This window comes from Taudactylus pleione, unplaced genomic scaffold, assembly GCF_031769625.1.
Source record: "Taudactylus pleione unplaced genomic scaffold, aTauple2 ptg000109l, whole genome shotgun sequence".
Taxonomy (NCBI): Eukaryota; Metazoa; Chordata; class Amphibia; order Anura; family Myobatrachidae; genus Taudactylus; species Taudactylus pleione.
In genome coordinates this window covers 7,178,439-7,196,298 of record NW_028284511.1, presented here as the reverse complement: position 1 = coordinate 7,196,298, position 17,860 = coordinate 7,178,439, and the positions used below count along the sequence as shown (strand labels likewise).

Sequence of the window (17,860 nt, the reverse complement as noted above, 5' to 3'; positions counted from 1 at the left end):
ATTACACAGAATGTTTTGGTTGGACATGAATTCGTGTGACTATACTGTATATACACTGGACTATTGTTTGGATTCTGGATCATAATAACGAATCCATGATGAATGCATTTTCAGTTCCTTTGTCACAATATGCTGAACCCGTTGGAATGAGATGCCAAGTGAAGCCGAAAGTTTACGTAAAGTTAAGCTTCTGTCATTTCACAGCATCTCCGAAGCTTTGGTAATGCTGACATCTGTAACCACGGCGGATGGTCTCCCAGAATGCGCTTCTTCAGTCACTCGCGTATTACCCTCTTTGAAGTGCTTCCACCACCGAAATACTGCAGCACGGCTAATTGTTTCTTCACAGTATGCTTGCCGCAACATTTCATGAGTTTCATTTCCGCCTCTTCCAAGTTTAACCCAAAATTTAATCACACATCTCTGATGTAATCTCACAGACACGTCTTCCTCATCCGCCATGATGAAACGTACGAAGATCTTCCACTTGCTGTGACCAAAGACTACGGCAGTCCAACCGCAGGTTCAGACACATCATGTATGAGCTTCACAATAACCAGCATAGCGTTGCCACGTCTACCTATGGGACAAAAACAGAGGCAGTCTCATTACTTTTCAATCAGCCCTCGTACATTGCAAATTCAGTCTGTGGTGTCTCATACTGTAGGTAGGCCAAGGAAACCTTTGAACGTCTTAAAATGTAATGTTTTCCAACCTAAATAACAGTGAATGTTTACTGATGGTTACCTTTTAAAAATATTAATGGTGGCAGAAAGTACAAGTGAGAGTTCTCTGTGCTCTTTGAAAAAAAAAATAATGTTTTCATGCTCGTGGTTTATATTACACTGTTATTACTTTGTACCAACATATACAGACCTGGATATAACTTTTCTTTCCACCTAAAGTTACTTTTGCATCCCTCTAACCCAGGGGTCAGGGAACTTTTTTACCTTTTACCTCAAAATATATTTAGATATGCCGACGTTACCCCCTTGATTTGAAAGGAAGGAAATCATATAGTAGTGCCCCCATAGTTATGCCCCTGTAGTAGTGCCCCCATATAATGCCCCTGTAGTAGTGCCCCCATATAATGCCCCTGTTGTACCGCTTGTACAAAAAAAAACACTTACCTTAATCCCCGCTCCTGCATCCGCCGCCATCCTGTCCGCCCGGCTGCTCCTCGGAACTATGGGAGAGACGTCATGACTTCTCTCCCATAGTGCGCATGGAGAAAGGCGGAAGCTGGAGTTCAGAAGAGAACTCCAGCCTTCGGCTAACGCGGTGCTGCAGGGAAGGAGCCGGGCTCCTGCTGGTAATAACATCTCGGCGGGTGTCCGGCTTTGAGCCTCCCTGCGGCACAGCCGAGCATGCATATGAATCATTCTATATTATAGAATGATTCATATGCATGCCCGGCTGTCCATCTATTACCCCCAGGAATTTCATTTTTACCCCATGTGGGGTAATTTACCCCTGTTCCCTGACCACTGCTCTAACCCCCTTATCACCATAGAGCTACTGGCACCAACCTATAAGATGATCCATCTGTATAAATTATATGAATATAGTTTTACCTAATTACAATCATTAATTTATGCATAAAAGGATACTTTCATAGAAGAGGCGTTGAACTAGTGAAATTGCTAACTATGGTTCTGGCGGCCTACACTGACATGGATCCGATAAGTGGTGATTGGCTGTAATGCACACCTGGCATGAAGGTGACATTGACAATATGTATTATTTATATGGGAGAGAGTACAATGCACCAAGTCTGTGTTTGTATTGATTTGATTAATTAAAAATATGAGATGCACACAGGTTGCTATATAAGAATACTGAGTATCTTTAGTATGTTAACCTCACATTAAATGTCAGAGTGTCTGGCATTAGTGTGCTCTGTAATGTGCTTTGGCAGCAATCCTACCAGGAATATGTAAAGAACACAGCCTGGAGGAGGGTGAAAAAATGAGTTATAAAGCAGCATTTGTACAAAATTGATGAATATTCTGATGAGAAATAAGATAGACCAGATGAAAAATTGTTTCATTCCCTAATAAAACACAGATTCAAAATGAATCATTCCTTAATTAATGCCTGTTTATCAATGTCACTTCACGGGACCATACAGAAAAATGCAAAAACACGTTTAACCCTAGCACTTCCAGGTCAGATTAATATTTGATGAGGCTATTTAGAAGTGAATATCGGAAGAACCTGGAGAGGTTTCCAAGCATGTGAAACCTCCAATTTTCTAATTGGGTGGTGTGGAGTTTATTGGAACAATATTTCAATTGGAGTTCTCATTAAGTGACATTATTGCTACAGTCTACGCATGTAAAAAGAAAATGTGCACCCTTGTGTAATTTTTTTTGTCCCCTCATTTTTGCCTGAATAGAAAATTGTAATATAATCAAGAGATCAATTTTCTAAATAAAGCTCCTAACTTAGTTTCTCAGATATGTTTCTTTTGTGTTAAATAACAATTAAGTAGTGACGTTCTGTCACTAATCTCAGTGTCACAGTCACAATGATACTCTTTGCTGTGTGTCAGTCACTAGGAAGTACTCTGTATTGTATAGACATCATAAAGATGTTTTTGTTTTGTCTGGCAGTCACAAGCATGCTCTTTGTATTGTGTCGCAGTCACAAGGAAGCTCTCTGTATTTCGTGGCAGTCGCAATAAAGCTTTCTGTATTGTGTGGCAGTCACAAGGATAATCTGTATTGTTTGGCAATCATGAAGATGCTCTGTATGTTGTGTGGCAGTCAGAAGGATAATCTATTGTTTGGCAATCATGAAGATGCTCTGTATGTTGTGTGGCAGTCAGAAGGATAATCTATTGTTTGGCAATCATGAAGATGCTCTGTATGTTGTGTGGCAGTCAGAAGGATAATCTATTGTTTGGCAATCATGAAGATGCTCTGTATGTTGTGTGGCAGTCAGAAGGACGCTCTGTTTTACATGGCAGTCGCTCTGTTTTACATGGCAGGCACAATGATGCTCTTTGTATTTTGTGGAAGTAATAAGGATGCTCTTTGTACTGTGTGGCACTTGCAAGGATGCTCTTTGTATTGTTTCGCAGTCACAAGTCTATTCTCTGTATCTCTTTATTGTGTGGAGGTCACTAGAGTTAGTTTTTTATAAATGCAAATATGACATATTATACACTGAAGGTATCATGAAATGACCTAAGCAAATCGCAAAGAATCACATGATACAGAAGGTAAAGATTGCACTATCCAAGTGATCTTATAATCTAAGCAATGTAGAGAACAGTTGACATGCAAGGTAGTGGAATAACAGTTGCAGCTGCTGGTGGGGAAAGTACAGGTGGCTTTTGCATGGTGAGAACTTACAACTTACAAACTCCTCATCGATAGGGCCCTGTTTGGGAATTGAACTCATGATCCCAGTGCTGTGTGGCATTAATGCCAAGCACTGTGTCATCCTTCTGCCAGCAACCAGATATCTTTCCTGTGAGCCTATAAAGACTGTATGTTATACAGGTATGTTATTTTATAATGTGAGTTTCTATGATTTGTACTGTGGACCTGATTCAGATCCGCTCGCTAGGATGCGTTCACTCGTAGCTTGCCGATTTCCGCTTTCTGCGTACACATCGCAGTGCGTGTGCGCAAACCAGTGTGAGAGATAAGGAGTGGTTGCTCGTTGTGCATAGACTGGCCAGTAGACTGAATACAGGAGAAGCCATTTGTGGGTGGTGACAGGGGCTGGCTGTTAGAAACGGAGGAGTGGAGATGCGAACGCAGGTGTGCCTCAGCGTCTCAACGCCATTTCAGAGGCTTGCATAATTAAGAGGCAGCGTAATTGTACATGTCACCTGGCTAGTTTTTATACTGAAGTGATCTCAGTGCTTGCGGCAGGGTATGGTCAACCTCAAGCACTGCATTCGCTTCCGGTGGTACCAGATGTACCGATGATTGCGTACATATCCTGGAAATGATGTGCGCTAGTGGGCATCCTAAGGCAGGCTGGTGGGCATCTACATACACAAAGCGATCGCAAGCCAAGACATAGTGGGCGTGCTTATGCCTTGCCGTGCGATCGCCTGCCATGTCGTCACTTAGCTGAATTTGCATCTGCTGGGTGCGAGCGTACGCATCTAGCGAGCGGGTCTGAATGAGCTCCTGTGTTCGCTTAATGCATAGCTTTCCATATTTCATGTATTTCTCCATTTTCCCAACAGGTCCCAACATTCCAGAATCCGAACAAGAAACCAGCAGCAGTAACAGGTAGGAGAGGACAACATAGTCCACCTCTAGTCTAGGTCATCAGCCATCTTAATTTTGTTTCCTAACCTCCTTGCTCTCTCATATGTCTATTTTTTTTATCCAGGTTCCCCTTGCTGTCATCTGTCATTTATTGTCCTGTCCACTCTCTGCTGCGTTTCTGCCTTACTCCCTCTCACCACCTTAACTTTTCCTCATCTGCCCCAATCTTTCCCCTCTCTCTCCACAGTGGTGTGCCGTAAGTGGAAGAGATTTATTTCTCTCTCTTCTGCAGGAGGAGAGGTGATTGTTTTGGCCCCGCCCATATGAGGCCATTCTCAGTTATTTTTCAGGGCCATTTTAAGTTCCCAATTCACTCTGTAGAGGCTTTAGTAATCCTTACTGAATAAAAGAAGACTAGCCACAGAAATTTGGGTCTTCATTACACATCATACAAGTGTCTTAATTAAAGCATGAGAGGAGACATAAAGATTGTATTTATTATGTTTAGATGTTGTACATTTATGTATTTTTATTACATTGGGTGCCTAAAGATGTATATAAAATGCAGGAATGGCAATACAGGTATTTGCACACTAAACTTTCTTATTAGTAGTAATAAGTTTCTGCATTCCAGAAAGTTTAGTATGTAAAGGTCTTGACATTGTGGGGTATGGCATCCTTTGCATATTACCTGTGGTACTGTACTGTTTCCAGCTTACTTTGTACTGGAAAAGACTCTGACGTTGCCACAAAATAGGGAAAACCTCTGAATTTCGATTGCATTTGCGGTACAGGGGCCACTACTAGAAAAATGATCTCAGAATAATTGTTTGCAATTTAAATTAATGTTGTACTTATTATTTACTCAAAACTACACAAGCCTCATTAATTTTAAGCAGAAATTATATGTAGTTTCAGAATCAAGAGGTTTTTTTTTAAATGTTTCTTGAGGGAGTCGAATTGTTGTTTCTAGAAATTCTTTTCTTGTTTTTGCTTCTCGTGGACTCCAGAACTAAGCACCTTCCTTGTACCTCTTAAGACCTCTGGTGTTATTTAATCCCTCCCTTCCTAGGCAGTAACCCACATCTTGAGGTACATAGCATAATTATATTTATTCTCCGCTCAGAAATAGGAGTGTGAACCCTCATTCATTACAGCCAGATTGCAGTTTTTTCTTGCACGATGAATGGATTTTCACACACTACATAATAGAACCCATCTGAACTTTTATGTGTGGACAGACTTGACTTATTTTTATTCATTTTTCTTCTTCGGGGTCCATGGGTCCACAGCCAATACGATGGGGGTATGAATCCCGGTCACCAAACAGTTAATACAAATGAGCTCTCTGCTCCCAGGATGCACCGGGTTTCCTCCTCATATACCCCACCTCCTGCTTCAGGTAGCCAGTTCTTCCTGTTTGGTGTGTTCAGGGGCGCCGAGAGGGGGGGGAGCGGGTACAGTTTACCCGGGCCCGGGCTTCCAGAGGGGCCCGGCGGGGGCCCGGGTCTGGCGCCGCCCCCCCCCCCCTCACTTCCTCCCTCCCTCTGCAGCAGCCCAGCCACAGCAATCTCCTATGCCTGAAGGGGGGAGCGATCACACTGATCGCGCCCCCCACTGGCTTTGTGCCGGGGCTGAGGGGCTCACAGCGCTGCAAAACACTTTTCTTTTTCAAGGGGGCGTGACCACGCCTTCTGAAATTAGGCCACGCCCCCTCTTTACCAGGGTCCCCGTGGCTCTCTACGCCACTGGGTGTGTTCACCACATAGACAGTGGGACTGCTGGAGCAGTCCTGCAGACGAGTACAAAAAAAAAAAAGAGAGTTTTACTCTCTAACTCAGCGGGTGGTCTGAGCTGTCCTGGAAGCAGCCTCGCGCCTGATTGGAGGCGCACCGGCCACGCGCTGCAACTATCTCCTCCGGCGCCGCACCGCTAGCCTCGGCAGGTCCTTGGCAGGGGATTCGGCAGGGGCTTTCTGGACCGTAACCGGATCAAGGGGATGGCAGGTAAGCAGGTGGTCGCGGCGGCCGCTGACGCCGGGACCACGTGGCGGTCCGGCCTCCGGTGGTGAGACTGGCCGGAGGCGCGCTGCAGTCAGGAGGCAGACGGCTTGTTCTCCTAGCCTAGACCCCTGGGATTTGATGTTCCTGACCAGCCGGGGCTTGTGGCGGCGGCCAGGTCAGTTTACCGGGCAGGTCCAAGCAGCATAGGGGAGGGACGCTTCCCCGGCGGCCCCTCCCCCAATCCACACGCTAGTTCAGTCCTCTGGCACAGTTGATTGTGTATTGTTCCTCCCAGCCTCCATATAGGGCAGCCAGAGTGTATGTCAGTTGCTCTCTGAACGCTGCTCCTACAAGAGGGACGCTGGGCAGTCTCCCTGTATACCTTGCCTACTGCTGGTCTAGGTTGTTACAGGGCTCTATCCTACCTAAGCTGAGGCTGATTATGGTAGTGAGAGCTTATATGCATATGGCTCGCAGAGTATTTATGCATGACATGTGATTGTTGTTTATGGATACTGTTTCTTCTGTAAAAGAACTGTAATTCCTGTATACTGTCACTGTCTCTCCCCTTCCCTTGCTACAGGTGTGTGGGTTGAGAGTAGAAAGCAGCACATATACGCTCAGAACCAGTGGCATAGTGTTATGTCTAAGGAGTCTGAGGGTCAGGTGGCGGGAGCCCCGTTGCTGATATCCTGTGTAGCTTGCAAGGCAGGTTTGTCCCCACAGGACTTTCTACAAAATGGGGTTTGTGGGAACTGTTTCAGACAGCCACCACACCAATTAAGTTTGCCTGTTTCAGGCCCTGAGCCTCCTTGGGCATCATTTTCTCAGTTTATGGCTCAGGTGGCGGAATGGCTGGCTGCCCCGGTACCACCGGTTTGGGGTTTGCCTCAGCAGATGCATCCTATGCCCATGATGTGGCCGCCTTGGATGGACCCTGGTGCTGGTAAGGTTATGGCATCATCCTCGGGGGTTTTTCAGCCTCAGGCTGTCAAGCCAAAGCAGCCTAAATCTAGGCGCCATGTACCGCCTTACATGGGTGAGTACTCGAGTGCCTCCTCATCCGAGGAACAGGCACAGGACTTTTTGCAGGAGTCTAGCTCCGAGGAGGGTGATGATCATTTCCCAGTAGCCGATGTCCTTTTTCTGATAAGGGCTGTAAAATCGGTGTTAAATATCAAGGAAGGGGATCTTCCGCTTAGGAAAGCCCCCTTGTTCAAGCGCCAAAAAGTGGTTAAGGCAGAATTCCCAAAATCTGAACATTTATCAGAACTTATGGAGGAAGCCTGGGTCCGCCCAGATAAGATAAGCCACTCTTCTAAAAGAATGGCGCTTCTATATCCTTTTCCAGCAGAGGACTGTGCCAAATGGGAGAATCCACCATCAGTTGATGCGCATGTGGCACAGCTGATTAAACGTACCACTTTGCTAATCCCAACAGTTTCGCTGAAGGAAACCATGGATAGGAGACTGGAGTCTTGTGTCAAATCAATTTTTTCGCTGGCAGGAACGGCCACCCGCCCAGCTTATGGCCACTGCCTGGGTAGCAAGAGCTATTGAGGAGTGGGCCAAAACTCTAACGGAGTCTTTACCAGATGCCTCTAAGGAGCAACTGGATATGATCTCCTTTATTAGAGAAAGGGCCTCTTATTTGGGTGATGCCGCCTTGGATGCAGGGATCCTTTCCTCTAAAGTTTCAGCTGAGTCCGTGGTGGCACGTAGGATCCTCTGGTTGAAGGATTGGAGGGCAGATGTCGGGTCCAAAAAGGCCCTAGAATTCCTTCCATTCACAGGAGGTGTGCCCTTTGGTCCAGAACTGGACAAAATTGTATCCTCCATGGCAGCCTCAAAGATGGCAGGTTTACCATCAGCAACCTCGTCTAAATTGAGGAGGGCGTCCTTTCGGGGGTTTTGGCCAAAGGTCAGCCCTCAGCGAGATTTCCACCAAGAAAGGCAGGACCCAGGAAGCCCTGGCAGAACAAACGTCCAGGATCTAGGGTCCAGGATAAACCAGTGGCCTGATGGGACGGGCCTCCCCTGGGGGATCCCAGGGTGGGGGGCCGACTGCTTCAGTTCTCAGAGCCCTGGCACCTCACGACGGAGGATGCCTGGGTTCGGGGAGTTGTTTCCCGAGGGTACACCCTGACATTTTGGAGGACTCCTCCTCAAAGGTTCTTTTGTGTAAACCCGCAGGTGGGTTCAGAAAGAGCTTTGGCCCTTCAGAAGGCTATTCTTGCCTTACTAGCATCAGAAGTAGTGATTCCGGTGCCAGAGAACCAGTTCCGAGAGGGGTTTTACTCCAATCTGTTCTTGGTTCTGAAACCGAATGGGTCATACCGGCCTATTCTAAATCTGAGAGAGTTCAACAAATTTGTTCGAGCCCCCGGGTTCAGGATGGAAACATTGCGATCGATTGTGTTGGCAATGGAACAGGGGGACTATATGGTGTTCCTAGACATACAAGATGCCTACCTTCACATCCCAATCACACAGGCTCATCAAAAATTTCTTCGTTTTGCAGTAGGGGAGGAACATTTTCAGTTCCAGGCCCTGCCGTTTGGCCTGTCCACAGCCCCTCTGGTATTCACCAAGGTGATGGCAGTGATGATGGCATGCCTCAGGCGCCAAGGTGTCAGGATTTTGCCTTACTTGGATGACCTCCTGTTGCTGGGGCAGTCCCCACAGCAGTTACAGGATCATTTGAGGCTGACAGTATCATGTCTGTACAGTCACGGCTGGATCATAAACTGGCAAAAGTCGTCACCCTGTCCGGTACAACAGATGTGCCATTTGGGAGCGAGATTGGACTCCGTGGTGCAGAGAATATATCTGCCGGAAGAGAAGATCCTTGCTCTACAATCATGAATATGCAGGTTGCTTCGCAACAGGCAAATATCCGTTCTAGTAGCCATGCAGGTCCTGGGGTCGATGGTGGCCACCTTCAGGATGGTGGAATACGCTCAATTCCACTCCAGACCACTGCAGCAATTCATTCTGTCTCGCTGGAACAAGGATCATCGCACGATCAGGTCCCAGTTGCTGCATCTCTCTCCAGAGGTACGGTTGACCCTGACTTGGTGGTTGCAGACAAAGCATCTCAGACAGGGTCGCCCCTTTTGGGTGTCGGATTGGACATTAGTCAAAACCGACGCCAGTCTTCAAGGCTGGGGGGCGATGACGGGGTTACACACTTTCCAAGGAAAGTGGTCAGTGACGGAAAGCCAGCTACCGATAAATATTCTCGAACTAAGAGCTATATTCAAAGCTTTAGTGCAGGCTCAGTAAATCTTAAAGGGCAGGTCGGTGCAGATACAGTCGGACAATCGCACCACGGTCGCCTACCTAAATCATCAAGGGAGCACGAGGAGTTGAGCCGCCTTGGCAGAGGTATCAAGAATCCTGGTATGGGCAGAGACTCATCTGCCCACGATATCTGCCGTGTTCATTCCAGGAATCCTGAATTGGGAGGCCGATTTTCTCAGTCGGCAAGAGATAAATGCAGGGGAATGGGCCCTACATCCACAGGTTTTTCGGAACCTTGTGGACAGGTGGGGTCTACCAGAAATAGAACTGATGGCATCAAGAAGGAACAACAACAAGGTTCCCAGGTACGGATCCTGGACAAGAGATCCGAGAGCCGAGTTTGTAGACGCACTGACAGTAAAGTGGCGTTACAAGCTGGTATATCTGTTTCCCCCGTTTGCTCTTCTGCCCAGAGTGGTCAGAAAGATCAAGCAAGAGGGCAGCACCATCATATTAATAGCTCTGGCGTGGCCGAGACGGCACTGGTTCACAGATCTACGGTCTCTCTCCATAGACACTCCATGGCCTCTGCCATTGAGACCGGATCTGTTGCTACAGGGTCCCTGCTGGTACCCGGATCTTCATCGGCTATCTTTGACGACATCGCTTTAGAGGCATACGTCTTGAGGGAAAAGGGGTTTTCCGAGTCTGTTATACGGACGATGCTGAAGGCACGGAAACCATCCTCAGCCCGTATATATTATAGGGTTTGGCATACTTTCTTTCAGTGGTGTTAACTGAAAGGGTATGATCCACATAAATTCCTGATATCCAGAGTGATGGATTTTCTTCAAAGCGGTCTGGAAAAAGGGCTATGCCTGGCCTCTTTAAGGGTACAGGTGTCAGCTCTTTCAGTCTGGTTCCAACATAAAATTGCTCTGAGACCGGATATAAAGACCTTTTTTCAGGGGGTGTAGAGGATTCAGCCGCCCTTCGTTTCCCCGGTTGTTTCGTGGGACTTGACTCTAGTTCTGAAGGTTTTACTGGCTCCTCCGTTCGAGCCTTTAAATTCAATAGACATCAAGTGGCTAACAGCAAAGACGGTATTCCTCCTTGCTATGGCATCTGCATGTAGAGTGTCGGATTTAGCTGCGCTTTCCTTCCGGGAGCCGTTCTTGATATTTCATCAAGATAGAGCAGTACTACGTACTAGGGAGGGTTACCTTCCGAAAGTGGTGTCTAAATTTCATATTAATGAAGAAATAGTAGTTCCAACATTTCATGGCACAAGTCTCTCACAAGGTGAGGCTTCCCTGGATGTGGTCCGTGCGTTGAGAATTTATGTTAAACGCACAAGCAAATGGAGGAAGTCCAATTCACTTTTTGTGCTTTATGGTTGTCATAAGCGTGGCTGGCCAGCCAATAAGCAGACACTGGCCAGGTGGATTCGCATGGCAATTTCATTGGCTTATACACAGGCTGGTATGCGTGTGCCGGATTCAGTGACGGTACATTCTACTAGGGCGGTAGGTCCATCATGGGCGGCCCGCCGAGGTGCTTCTGCTGAGCGATTATGTAAAGCAGCCACATGGTCTTTCATCCATACCTTTGTCATATTTTATGCTTTTGACACTTTTGCTTCTCAGGATGCCTCCTTCGGGCGTAGGATTCTCCTCTCTTCCGAGAGTCAGGAGCGTCCCTGCCCGTAGGGTTAGTGCTTTGGGATATCCCCAACGTAATGGCTGTGGACCCCATGGACCCCGAAGAAGAAAATAAGAGTTATGGTATAACATACCTTTGTTAACTCTTTTTCTTTGAGGTCCATGGGGTCCACAGGACAACCACCCAGACGCACCTGTAGTTCTGGGGGAGGTTTTCCGTAGTTTCTTCTCTTGAGAGTCTGGACTCATACGTATGGGTCTTTTCTTTTTTACCCTTTGTTTGTCTCTGCCTGCTTGAGCTTGGTAACGAACTGGCTACCTGAGGCAGGAGGTGGGGTATATGAGGAGGAAACCCGGTGCATCCTGGGAGCAGAGAGCTCGTTTGTATTAACTGTTTGGTGACCGGGATTCATACCCCCAACGTAATGGCTGTGGACCCCATGCACCTCGAAGAAAAAGAGTTAACAAAGGTATGTTATACCATAACTCTTATTATTTGCCCCCACAATGTTTTACAACTTCTCACAACAACATATGCTTCCATTTATGTTCAAGGAATAATTAAGAAGTAATGGTGCAATATTTGAGTTATTATTTTATCATCGGTATTTAATAAGTATATTGGTCTGTATGAGCTTGGTACTTTTACATTCTTACCTGGTTTTGGGATAATTCTAATAGTGGCATCATTAAGATATCTCGGAATAGAGTATTTCATTATAATATTATTAAATACTACTACAATTATATCACTAATTTAAAAGCTTATATAATATTCTCCTGATAGTCCATCTGGTCCTGATGCTTTCCGAAGTATTAATTTTGATGTAGCTTTTTGTACTTCTATTTTAGTTACTGGAGCACATAAACCATTCGCTATTTCTTCATCTAGTTGTGGATATTATTTAATCCCAGAACTCTTTCTTCGCCTCCTCATCTATTGACTGACATGTGTATATATCTTAATAGAAAGTTCTACGAACCTCTACTATCTTTTCTCCATTCTTAGTACTGTATATGTATCATCTGCTTTATGTAAATTAGTTACTAGAAATGAAGATTGAGATCCTCTAAGTAAATTGGAGATTCATTTACCTGTTTTATTTCCATATGCATGAAATTTGTATTGCTTATTAAAAGAGTAATGTTCTCCCATTTTTTTTTGTCAGAATTTCCTCAAAATTAATTTTTCGCTTCATTATACTTCTTTCTGGCATCCTGCAACAAATCTGTTTTATGTATCTGATAGGATTCTGTTAGATTCTTGTGTCTGTTTATGTAAGGACATTAACTCTTTTAGACTTCTCGCTACATATTCTATAATCCTCCCCCTAATGACCACTTTATACTAGGGCGTTATAAAATAATAACTAAAATATTAGCAGAAAGAGTGAAGATAGTATTCCGAGTTTAGTAGAAGAAGATCAGATAGGATTTATTCGAGGGAGACATTCTGTAAGTAATGTAAGAAAAGTGCTAACAGTGTGACAGTGGATCTTGGATTCTGGAGAAACAGAATCACAATTTATGTTATCATTAGACGGCATTCCACTTGATAGCATGGGATAATTTGTACAGGTTGAGTCTCCCATATCCAAAATACTTGGGACCAGGGGTATTTTGCATATCGGAATATTCCGTAATTTGGAATAATTGCATTCAATAATCAGATATCTTGGGAAAGGGACCCATACCTAAACACAGAATGCATTTATGTGTTATATACACCTTATGCACACAGCCTGCAGGTAATTTTATACAATATTTCAATAATTTTGTGGCTCAAACAAAATTTGTGTACAAAAATGAAATTCATTTATTTTTCATATACACCTTATACACAAAGCCTGAAGGTAATTTTATACAATATTTTTAATCATTTTGTGCCTTAAATAAAGTTTTGGAACTTTGAATCATCAAAAAGGAAAGGTTTCACTATCTTAGTCATGCTAAAAAAATTCTGTATTTTGGAATATTCCGTAATTCGGAATATTTGGATATGGGAGATTCAACCTGTATACAACTTTAAGGAGATTTAGCTTTCCAGAAGAGTTTCTAAATATACTGACTATGGTCCTCATTCAGAGCCACTCGCTAGCGGCAGTACGCTCGTTCCGAGCGATGTTCGCACATCTGCGCATGCGTACGGATCGTTATACGCATGCGCGAACCAGTCAGTGCGGCCGAAATTCATGTGCTCGCAATATAGCGAATGCCTGCTATTTTGAGTGACAGAATGAGGCGTATGTGGGTGGTAACAGGGGAAGGTGCTTGAAAATGGGGATTGGAGATCCGAACGCAGGCGTGCTTAAAGGTCAAAACGGGCGTTTTAAGGGAGTGCATAATTAATCCAGCAGCGTCATTGACCACGTCACTTGGTTTTTTTAACTCAGAACTGCTCGCAAAATACTGGTTGAAAAAACCAACCACAAGAATAGCGAGCAGTTCATACGCTGGTCGATGTACTCGATTAATCTAATAAATAGCGGACATGACGTATGGTGCGAGCGGCCAGGGGGCGTTTTTAACAAATAAACGAGCGTATGTTTTGCTCGCTCGTTCAGACTTAGAGGTGTGAACAGACTGCAATTTGCGAACGGATCATTTGAATAGCCACCCCTTGTTTTTGAACGAACGACCGCAAATAGCGAACGGGTCTGAATCAGGCCCTATGTTATATAAGGGTCCATCCTCTATGATAGCATTTAATGGATACCACAAATGTTCTATGGGGTTCAGGTCTGGGCTGTTTCATGGCCATCCACGCACCTGTATGTCATTCTCTGTGAACCACTGTTTGCATATCCGTGCAGTGTGGCAGGGAGCTGAATCCTGCTGGAGAAAAAAATGGGGCATTATCTGGAAAAAGATCCCTGATAGAAGGTAGAAGTTTTTGTTGTAGGATGGTTTCAATGTACTTTCTGCTGTTCAGTGTGCCATCTATGACATAATGGCCTACAAAATTTGATATGAAAATGTAGGGTGAATATCTGTATTGTTTGATATATTATGCTTTCGATATCTTTAACAATTTGTTATCGATAATATTGTATACTCTTCTTCTTTGAATAAAAATGATGATTAAAAAAAAAGGTGGCCTACAGCATCTGCTGTTATACATGCCCAGATCATAACACTTGTAGGATTCTTTGTTGTCGCTTGAATAAAATCTGGATGTACCTCTTCCCCGATGCGACGACTCACAAATTTTCTCCCATCACTACCAAATATCGATATCTTGGTTTCGTCACTCCATATCACTTGTTTCCACTGCCCTTCTGTCCATGCAATGTGTTCTTTTGCCCACTGTATTCGTTTCTGCCGCTGCTTTTTATTCAGCAGTGGCTTTTTTGGGGGAATCCTACCTTTTAGGCCAACCTCCGTTAGTCTTCTCCATACCGTTCTTGCACTGACAAAAACACCAGTTGCACTCAGTTCATTGCTAATGGCCGCAGATGACATCCATCTGTCCCTAACGCAAATTTGTTTTATTCTCCTATCATCAACAGCTGTTGTGCAAATTTTTCCAGCCTTTTCCTTCTTTGTTTTGTATAGATTGTGTTTCCTGATAGTGTAAATAAAACTTTCATATTCCTGATGTTGTCACATTCCCACAAACTTCTCTTGCAAAGGCTGCATACGAAAGACCATTTTCACCTAACACCACAATCCTGGATCTCTTCCTGGGTGACCAGTCACCACTGTGCCTGGACGACATTGTTGTATTTATATTTTACACCGTCAATAGCACTAAACAATACACACAAACATCCAACCGTAATTGCACTTCAGTAAGCAACTTTATTCTGCAAAATGAAACACCCAAACTGACCTTTCCCACCTTTGAACATGACCTCGCACCAGCTCATAAACCACAGCTGATTGGTACTCAGAACAACGATTCCGATTGGCTGGTAGTAGCTGTTACTACAATCCGCTTTTTGAATCTTACGCATCTGTGCTTCTTTGTCTGACTGAAAGTAGCATAACTTCCCTTGTAATGTAAAAATTTTACTTCTGTTTATTGTGTTGAATTCAGCATTAAATTTCCTTTCATTTGATATATGAATCATTGCACTGCGTGAAGTGAAACAGTTTTTAGAAGCATTCAAAGTTGAAAAACATTCAAATTTCAAAATGTGTCCGCAATTTCGGCCACCGGTGTATGTCTGGAGAAATTCAGACATGTAGAGGAACATGCAAAGGATGTCCATTGTCACCATTACTATTTGCGGTGGCAATTGAACCACTGGCAGTGGCACTCTGGAATGCTAAATAGTTTTAAGGGATCAGAATAAACAGAGTTAAAAATGGCGTTGTTTTCAGATGATATGATCATATTCATAGCAAACCTGAGTAGATCTATCCCAGTAGTATTACAAGAGATCACCAAATTTGGTAGCTTTACAGGATATAAAATGAATACATTAAAATCAGAACTTCTTCCAATAAATTCAGTCCCACTTATATCTGAAATACTTAAAGAAATAAAAAAAATTCAGGTAATATCCAATAAAATTAAGTACTTAGGAAAATAAATTACATATCCAATAAAAAGTATATAGAGAGCTAATTATGTAATTGATAAGATAAAAACTAAGCTGGAAAATAGGAAAGCATTGCCATTATCATTATTAGGAAGAGCAGCTTGTGTTAGTCTTCGCTAAGCTGGCATATGTTATTCAATGAAAATGGCAAAGGTAGATATTCATTTTTGTACTAGAATGTTTTCAAGATTTTTATGGAGGGGAAAGAAGGCACGTATATGTATGGTTAAGTTGAAGATAAAAAGACAGGAAGGGAGGTCTGGCATTACTGGACATTGTGGCCTTCATTAGGACAGTCCATTTTAGGTATATAGTAGACTAACTGCTTGATAAATCAATATATACAAATCTTATGGTGGAACAAGAAATGGTAGAACCTTATACACTTAGTGCTTTAATTCATACTCCAAGAAAGCTTCTTCCTGTGCATCTAACGACAAATATGATATTTAGAGAAATACCAATCGTGGTGGGATATAAATAAACAGGTACAAAGAAAACCAAGATCCTCTAAATATATGGAGATCTGGAGAAACCCGTGTTTTGAGCTAGCATTGGAGAATGGCGTGTCTGATAAATGGAGAACTAAGGGAACTAGTAAAATTAGAGACATTTTTGACCCCGGTGGGGAGATAATGTAATTTCAAGAACTAGTGAACAAGAAGGGAATAGAGAATAAACTATTTTATATGTATTTGCAAGTGCAACGTTATATTCAGTCAATGGCACCAATAAGAGATCTGAAGAAAGGATCTGATTCGGTGATTATGGTACTTTCAATAGTAAAATCAGAGAAGTATAAATTAAGATATTTGTTGGAAACTAATAAATTCTGATGAGGATAAGATCTGGAAAACTTTGATGAATAATTGAGCGAGCGATATCCAGAATATAACTGAAGTATCTGATATCACTGGAAATATGGAAAAAATATTAAGAGATCTTTATTCTGCTGAACTTCAGGAAACTCCTATTCGGGCGATATATAGAGCGTCTATAGCGCAGGGACGACGTAAGCATATGGTAATGGAAGAAAAGAAGTATGGAGATAGAGAAGAAAGTTGGGACAAGAATGGGATTTAAGATATTAAATGTATATGTATGTTTTTGAATGGGAATACATTTGTGTGATGAATGTATGTGTTTCCTCATATGTTTGTAATATAAAATTGAAAATCAATAAATATATTTGGAAAGAAAAAAAAAAGTTATGGTGCAATTTTAATTCCATCACCTCTCAAAATAAACCGCTGGTTTTTATTTCATGCTATTAAACCTGAAAATATTCTTCCTCACATTCAAAATGAAAGAATAAGAATTTTATTTATGTAGCGCTTTTCTCCAATAGGACTCAAGGACTACTGTAGAAAAGGATCATGGTAAGGCAGCCATTTTAGGGGCACTGCATAGGACTACACTGAGCAGAATAGGCAATACCTGGAAGTAACGACACACAATGGGGGAGATAAAAAATACTAGGGGCTCTAATTACTAACATTATGTTTACTAAAATAAAGTGAAAAAGGGTGTTTTCACACCCTTTTCACATTATTTTAGTATCACCTACAGTTACTATAGGGCAATTGGAGTATAATTCGTAAAATTCTACTCCAACCCCTAAGTATCACTTATTTTTAGCAAGCAGATCGCATTTCCCATAATTGTAATGGGAAATGTGATCCAACCAGAGTACTAAAAATAAATTGTAAAAAAATATCGGGGAAAGCCCTGTGATAATAACGCCACCTGGAGGTGGCGTTATCCAGGGTCTCCCCCGGTTACCGGGCTCCTGCTCTGCTCTAACGGGGAGAGCAGAGCTGGGAGTCGGTCCCAGTAATCAGCTGTGTGGTCTAAACAGACCGCAAGCTGATCACTGTAAAAAAAAAAAAGAAAAAAAATTGTCAAATTTTTTTTTACTTACCTGACTCCAGGGACTGGTGATCGGGCCCCCGGTAATGTCTCACCTCCGGTCAGCTGGCCTCCCATAGTGCACTGCGGCCTGGTCATCAAGTGATCGGGTCCCAGTGCAGTATGGGATATCTCCTGACTGGACGGATGGAGGACATCACCGGAGGCCCGGATCATGCAGGCAAGTGCTATTAAGGGAGGGGGGTCGCGGGGGTCAGTGATCGTGGGGGGTGGGGCTTAGCGCCAGGGGGGTAGCAGCGGCG

General features: G+C 43.6%; 1 protein-coding gene across 1 annotated transcript in view; it reads left to right on the top strand.

Annotated features, from left to right (window-relative positions):
- Positions 1 to 17,860, top strand: part of TSPAN4 (tetraspanin 4) — a 752,131-nt gene that overhangs the window by 135,939 nt on the left and 598,332 nt on the right. Inside the window, exon 3 of the mRNA XM_088470984.1 lies at positions 4,211 to 4,256. The gene's annotated coding sequence lies outside the window, so the exon portion shown is untranslated. The remainder of the gene's footprint in view (positions 1 to 4,210; positions 4,257 to 17,860) is intronic.